At 40.8% G+C, this 7982-nt stretch overlaps 1 long non-coding RNA gene across 1 annotated transcript; it reads left to right on the plus strand.

Annotated features, from left to right (window-relative positions):
* The first annotated feature begins 1876 nt into the window (after positions 1-1876).
* Positions 1877-3476, plus strand: LOC139542275 (uncharacterized). Its single transcript, XR_011668486.1, has 2 exons — positions 1877-2626; positions 2714-3476. It is a non-coding gene; the product is annotated as an uncharacterized lncRNA (long non-coding RNA).
* The last annotated feature ends 4506 nt before the right edge of the window (positions 3477-7982 follow it).

Below are 7982 nucleotides of genomic sequence, written 5' to 3' on the forward strand. Positions count from 1 at the left end.
CAATTGAACTGCTCTCCTTGAAGTTCTTGATGATCTGATAAATGGTTGATTTAGGTGCAATCTTACTGGCAGCAATATCCTTGCCATATCACAAAAATGACATCAATTCTCAATTGTGATAAATTATTAGATACAAATGTAAAATGTATGTAAACTTCCTCCAAAAGAACCATTCTATGGGTTACATTTCGTAAAAATCCCCAAAATCATTGTGCAAAGCAATGATGACGGCACGTGTTTCCTTGCAGGTAACCATGGTTGACAGAGGAAGAACAATGATTCCAAGCACCACCCTCATTTTGAAGCTTCCAGTCTGTTATTCAAACTCAATCAGCATGACAGAGTGATCTCCTGCCTTGTCCTCGTCAACACTACCACCTGTGTTAACGAGAGAATCACTGACATGATGTCAGCTGGTCCTTTTGTGGCAGGACTGAAATGCAGTGGAAATGTTTTTGGGGGATTCAGTTCATTTGCATGGCAAAGGGGGACTTTGCAATTAATTGCAATTCATCTGATCACTCTTCATAACATTCTGGAGTATATGCAAATTGACATCATACAAACTGAGGCAGCAGACTTTGTGAAAATGTATATTTGTGTAATTCTCAAAACCTTTTGCCACGACTGTAGATTTGAATGTGTGCATTTATACACCCGAATTAAAAGCACCCCCACCCCCAAACTACTTCCCATGGTTCTAGGTGAAGTTATAAGAAATGAAGGTGGGGTGGAGGTGTGTACAGATCAGACGTATTCTGACCTTCATTTCATTCCCTCATAATTTCACCACCTTTATGCGAGAGAAAAGCATGGATACGGTCGCGAGAACCTGCTGGTTCCAAGTGGGAAAAGCATCTATTTGATTTTTTCCGATATAAATAACAGCAGTATTCTCCATGCACTGTAATTTATAAATGGATAAGAGCTATTGATAAGAGCTAGGTAAATGAGTAAGCCGTTTGGAGAAGGAGATTGTAAATACACATAGCATATGTTTTCCCTATGATCCCTGGAGACAAATGTTAAACCAGCCATATGAAAGCAAACTGAAAATCATATCAACATGACATGTATTACTGTCCCTTTTCCACAGTGAAATAGGCTATAAATAGCTGTGCAATTGTTCAGAATTGTAATTTTGTGCCTTCATAATTTGATGAATTAGCTTTAAAATGTTTTCTCCATTTCATTTAGCAATTTGTATCATGTTTAACATGTGCCACGATCGGGATCCACCGTCAGTAATACCCACATACATTTATAACTGTCACTTTCAAATTGTCACTTTCAAATTGTAGCTTACATTTTGCATCATTCCATTCCGTTGACCTTTCTTTTATGTGCCACATCCATGTAAATTGTTCCTGAGGATCACTAGCATTAGTGGGTCATATTAGCCTAACGTTGTGCAGTAATTTAACCACACGTAGAAGGTTAAACCTGAAGCCTGGAGCACGGTTCACGACAACTGGACCGTTGTCAAACAGTTCCATGATGTTAGAATTAGGGTAGATTTACAGGATTATTGTTCAACCCCTATTGTTTGAACTTTAATATAACAGCTTTCAGGATTAATCAAACCACTGTATATCATGGCACAAGACGAGACCCAGATGCAGACACAGGAGGCAGATGGTTGGAATCTTACTGTTTATTAATCCAAAAGGAGTAGGCAAGAGAATGGTCGTGGACAGGCAAAAGGTCAAAACCAGATCAGAGTCCAGGAGGTACAGAGTGGTCAAGGCAGGCAGAAAGGTCAGGCAGGCGGGTACAGAGTTCAGAAATAGGCAAGGGTCAAAACCGGGAGGACTAGAAAAAGGAGAATAGCAAAAAGCAGGAGAACGGGAAAATCGTTGGAAAACATACAAAACGACCTGGGGCCTGTTGCACAAAAGTAGAATTAAGACATCCGGGATAAATGACTCAGCTGAGCTCAATGAAGCCAAAACATGTGCGTCCAGGCTTAATTGGTTGCACAAAGACCAAGCCAGGATGAGCAGACACGGATTCATTAAGCCAGGTGAAACCAATCCTGGATAGGTGCGCGCTCACGGCTCACTCAAATAGACCCCGCCACAGATCACAGATTAACTGATTTACCATGGCAACTAGAGCCGCGTACTTTTCCCCGTCGGAAGCACAAATCCTCATGGAGGCATACGAGGAGGTAAAAGATATAATTAAGAAGAAAGGCAACACCGCCACAGTGATAAAGCAAAGAGAAAAAGCGTGGCAAAGTATTGCAGACCGCCTGAATGCGTAAGTAGTGCACAATTACACACTCACCGCTCCGCTGAAACATCACAATTACAATTCAAATATTTAATTCACATCTCCAAAAATGCAGTTGTACTGTAATTATGAAACGGTTAAATTTTTAATTGAAATGCACTGCAGATATGAGTGAAATTGTGTAAAGTAACTCCATCACACTGTATAAAGCTATGATAAATCTTTTGATATTTTTACTGAAAACAAGACAAAAATACCAAGTAATTTTTTGCAGTGTGACTCCATTAAATGTGTGTGTGTGTGTGTGTGTGTGTGTGTAGATTAAACATGAACGGGCCAAAACGGACATGGCAGCAGGTCAAAATCAAATACAAGAACATTCTGCAGAATGGTATGGTCCCTGACTAATATTTAACAAAGCACAAGCATATATTGTACCCAGAAGGTGCCTGCTCACACATTGTCTGTACTGTTTTAGCAGTGAAAAAGAATACCCACAGACAAGGCACGGGTTGTGGGTCACCAAAGGCTGACCTTACCCCAGCAGAGGACATGGCCTTGGAGCTAAATAAAGGCAGGCCCGTCTTAGAGGGGATCCCTGGGGGGAAAGAGACGAGCATAGGTTCCTCCCAAGATGCCACCCGCTTCATTCAAGGTATGTCCTTCCATCTCTACATGGGATACAACCACATTCATATTGAATCAATGTGGCCTGCCTGAGGAAGGAGAGGGCCCCCAGAGTGCCACCAGCCATGGACTGGGACAATCCGGCAATCTTCCCTGATGACGACAGTGGTCGGCTGCTGAGGGACCAATATGTGTTGAATTATTTTAGTTAGTATGTGTGCTTTCAATTTTGGTTAAATATGTCCTGCGGTGGCAGAGGAATTTGGTTTTTTTTGGGTTCGTTTTTTGACGAATTTGGCCTCTTATGATGTTTGTGCGGTATACTGTGTGTAATACAAGGCTGCAGGGAGGCTACTGCATCCATTCATTTGTCTGTTCAGTTGATGTGTATGGATTTGTCCTGCATTTATTTTAGTGTGCAGACATGCAGGGTGTGTTATATACAGACCTTTGAATGTGTATGTATCATTTTGTATAATATGCTTGGATTCTGTGCTTTCCATCTTGTAGAGTCACTGTGACTTCAGTTTCGAAAGGAGCTGATGGTTTACCTGCTTTGTTTTGTCCTTATTCAATAAAGGAACATAATGTTACACATTGTGTTTTTATATTCATATGGAATGTGTATTTGTTTATATGACAGAGTACTAGGGCCACACTGAAGAAAAAGGATAAAGTCATAAATTTATGAGGCTGGTTCTTTCTGCAGAAAAGCTACATATTGTTTTTACAGTTTTGATACTTATGACAATGTGATACTTAATATTCTGGCACATCAGCATGTCTTTGTTTATGAAACCATACTGAAGTACAATTTCACGAAATGCCCCACATCTGTCATTTTAACAACTGTCCTCCTTTAAAACAACTGGTTACAATATTATGACTTGTGTTTTTTTCCCCTCTGTGGCCCTAATATTCTATCATTTTATATATAGCCTTATAGTCTATGGGAAACTGTAAATTATCTAATGATAGCAACATCATCTAAAAATCATTTTTTATCCAAAATCATTGAAATTAATGATCACAAACGTTTAAATAATAACAGTGGGTCTAGTTATATGTGATAACAATGTATAGTGAGCAGTGAAATAACTATTGGTTTCCATTTGTGGTGACTGCTGACTGACATTAGGGATGAGATTAAATAGATCCTGGAATTTAGCCTGGTCTGGAGCAGGCTAGCTCCACAGAATAAATCTCCATGGTAATTTATACCATAACATATCCTCCTGCCCCCTATCCATCTTTAATGCAACCGGATTACGGATCAATTGAGCCAGGATCACCAAGATATCCTGGCTTAATCCCTTATCCTAGTTTTGTGCAACAGGCCCCTGGCACAGAGAGACAGCAAACACAATACACTGGGGAAAATAAGCGACACCTGGAGGGTGTGGAGACAATCACAGGGACAGGTGAAACAGATCAGGGCGTGACACTGTATTCTTAATTCATCAACATATTTCATGAGTAAAGGCTATCCAAACCTGTTTTTTATCGTTCATACATATTTTCCCAACCCGAAATCAACATGGTCTATAAACATTTCCTATTATTCTGTACATAAATCCGAGACACTTCATTTCGTATGATATGTTACATTTCGAATGGTATGTATTCATTAGTGGAAGTCCATCACCCATTTCATGTGATATGTTATGAATTACAATTTGTATGTTATGTTACGAATTTGCAAAATGTATAATATATTATGAATTTGCAAAACGTACAATATGTTACGAATATGCAAAAAGTGTGATATGTTACAAATTCTAGCTAGGTGGCTAACGTTAGCTAGGCTAGGGGTTAAGGTTAGGGTTAAGTCTTTAGGAGTTAGGTTAAAGTTAGGGGAAGGTTTAGCTAAAAGGGTTAATGTTAAGGGAAAGGTTAGCTAACAGGCTAAGTAGTTGCAAAGTAGCTTAAAAGTTATTTCGTTTTTGTCTTAAGTAACCATCTCTCTTATGTAACCATACCAACATAACATATCATACTAATTTCAGTATCTCGCATTTACATTTACTATGTTACGTCTAGTCTACGAGACCAGGCTGCAAATAAATTGACAGAAATGATATTGTCCAGCAAGTGGGAGGGTTTTCAGCAGCAGTGGCATGTATTCATGGATTCCAAGGGAAGCCAGGCTTCCCCAAAAACTTTACTAAGAAAAAAAAGAAAAAAGCATAAAATAATTCATCTTTAGTCTCTTTGTGTTTCTTAATTGTCCTTGAATTCTCAAGAGGCTGAATGTATCTCACTGGAGAAAGCATCCGAGCGAGCGAAACATCACCCCTCTGTCTCTGTATGTTTAGCCTATCTATCTGATGCTGTCTGGTCAAAAAGAGTATGATATTGTTGCCGCCTGCATCATTAAATATAAGGGAAGCAAGCGAGGATTTGGACTCCCCTGATAACATTTATACAATAATAGCCAATCAGCGTTGAGCTAAACTGAGTGAGCTCAACTGTGAATGGTCCTGGCCCACCCAAAAAAATAAAAAATCGCAGCACCCCCAACCTCAAACTACTTCCCACAGTTCTGGTTCTGGGTGGAGTTCTAAGAAATGAAGGTGTGGTGGAGGTGTGTACAGATAAGACGTATTCACACAAAAAAAGTGTCAAGGGAAGCCTGTTTGGATTTGGCTTCACACCAATCAAGCCAAACATCATTGACAGATTTTTTTTTTGAATTGTTGCGTTGTTGTCCTCTGGTGGCTAGCTAGTTAGCTAAAATGGGACATTTTCTAAATTAGCCATGGACAGAGATAGGGATTTGGACTTAATTCTCCATACTGGCCAATGATTTAATGAAAATTCTGATCTAATCATAAATTCAAATATTGTGCATCTGGTCTGAGAGGATGGAAGATCAATGTGTAGCTAGGTGTAGTAGTAGGATAATGTTAACTAGATGGCTAATCATTGCCCATGAAAGGAAGTAAGGCCAGCGAGCAATAGTTTTAGCCAGGTAGCATAGGACAACAAAAACTAAAAGCTTGTACTCTATGACAGAGTTATAGACTGTTTCGGCAAAGTGAAAGAAAAAAAGGATGGCATTGGCATTTCTCTACAAGTAGGGTGAGTCAACATGTTTTTCTACTTATGCACACACACACACACACACACACACACACACACACACACACACACACACACACACACACACACACACACACACACACACACACACACACACACACACACACACACACACAGAGAAAGAGGATTCAATACCACATGATATTTAGCTGACGTTGATTGGACTAAACTGTATTTGGAATCTTTTAGTTGTCATTGTATTAGACTACGCGTAGGTAATTTAATGATGTTGAAATGGTGCTGGAATACTGGAGGCAGCTCCTGTTTTCTTTGCCACTTGCGGTAACTCTCCGGTGTTCAAAATCAATACATGTTTAGTAGTCCAAAAATGTCGGAAACATTAACTTGATTGACCATGCTGTAGGTCATACTTTCGAAGGTCTTCGAAAGCCAAGTCAACAAACAGATTACCGACCATTTCGAATCACACCATACATTCTCCGCTATGCAATCTGGTTTCAGAGCTGGTCATGGGTGCACCTCAGCCACGCTCAAGGTCCTAAACGATATCTTAACCGCCATCGATAAGAAACGATACTGTGCAGCCGTATTCATTGACCTGGCCAAGGTTTCGACTCTGTCAATCACCACATCCTCATCGGCAGACTCGATAGCCTTGGTTTCTCAAATGATTGCCTCGCCTGGTTCACCAACTACTTCTCTGATAGAGTTCAGTGTGTCAAATCGGAGGGCCTGTTGTCCGGGCCTCTGGCAGTCTCTATGGGGTGCCACAGGGTTAAATTCTTGGACCGACTCTCTTCTCTGTATACATCAATGATGTCGCTCTTGCTGCTGGTGAGTCTCTGATCCACTTCTACGCAGACGACACCATTCTGTATACTTCTGGCCCTTCTTTGAACACTGTGTTAACAACCCTCCAGACGAGCTTCAATGGCATACAACTCTCCTTCCGTGGCCTCCAATTGCTCTTAAATACAAGTAAAACTAAATGCATGCTCTTCAACCGATCGCTGCCTGCACCTGCCCGCCCCTCCAACATCACTATTCTGGACGGTTCTGACTTAGAATATGTGGGCAACTACAAATACCTAGGTGTCTGGTTAGACTGTAAACTCTCCTTCCAGACTCACATCAAACATCTCCAATCCAAAGTTAAATCTAGAATTGGCTTCCTATTTCGCAACAAAGCATCCTTCACTCATGCTTCCAAACATACCCTTGTTAAACTGACCATCCTACCGATCCTCGACTTCGGTGATGTCATTTACAAAATAGCCTCCAATACCCTACTCAATAAATTAGATGCAGTCTATCACAGTGCCATCCGTTTTGTCACCAAAGCCCCATATACTACCCACCACTGCGACCTGTACACTCTTGTTGGCTGGCCCTCGCTTCATACTCGTCGCCAAACCCACTGGCTCCAGGTCATCTACAAGACCCTGCTAGGTAAAGTCCCCCCTTATCTCAGCTCGCTGGTCACCATAGCAGCACCCACCTGTAGCACGCGCTCCAGCAGGTATATCTCTCTGGTCACCCCCAAAACCAATTCTTCCTTTGGCCGCCTCTCCTTCCAGTTCTCTGCTGCCAATGACTGGAACGAACTACAAAAATCTCTGAAACTGGAAACACTTATCTCCCTCACTAGCTTTAAGCACCAGCTGTCAGAGCAGCTCACAGATTACTGCACCTGTACATAGCCCATCTATAATTTAGCCCAAACAACTACCTCTCTCCCTACTGTATTTATATATTTTGCTCCTTTGCACCCCATTATTTCTATCTCTACTTTGCACATTCTTCCACTGCAAATCTACCATTCCAGTGTTTTACTTGCTATATTGTATTTACTTCGCCACCATGGCCTTTTTTTTTGCCTTTACCTCCCTTATCTCACCTCATTTGCTCACATTGTATATAGACTTATTTTTCTACTGTATTATTGACTGTATGTTTGTTTTACTCCATGTGTAACTCTGTGTTGTTGTATGTGTCGAACTGCTTTGCTTTATCTTGGCCAGGTCGCATTTGTAAATGAGAACTTGTTCTCAACTTGC

This window comes from Salvelinus alpinus, chromosome 17 (assembly GCF_045679555.1).
Source record: "Salvelinus alpinus chromosome 17, SLU_Salpinus.1, whole genome shotgun sequence".
Taxonomy (NCBI): Eukaryota; Metazoa; Chordata; class Actinopteri; order Salmoniformes; family Salmonidae; genus Salvelinus; species Salvelinus alpinus.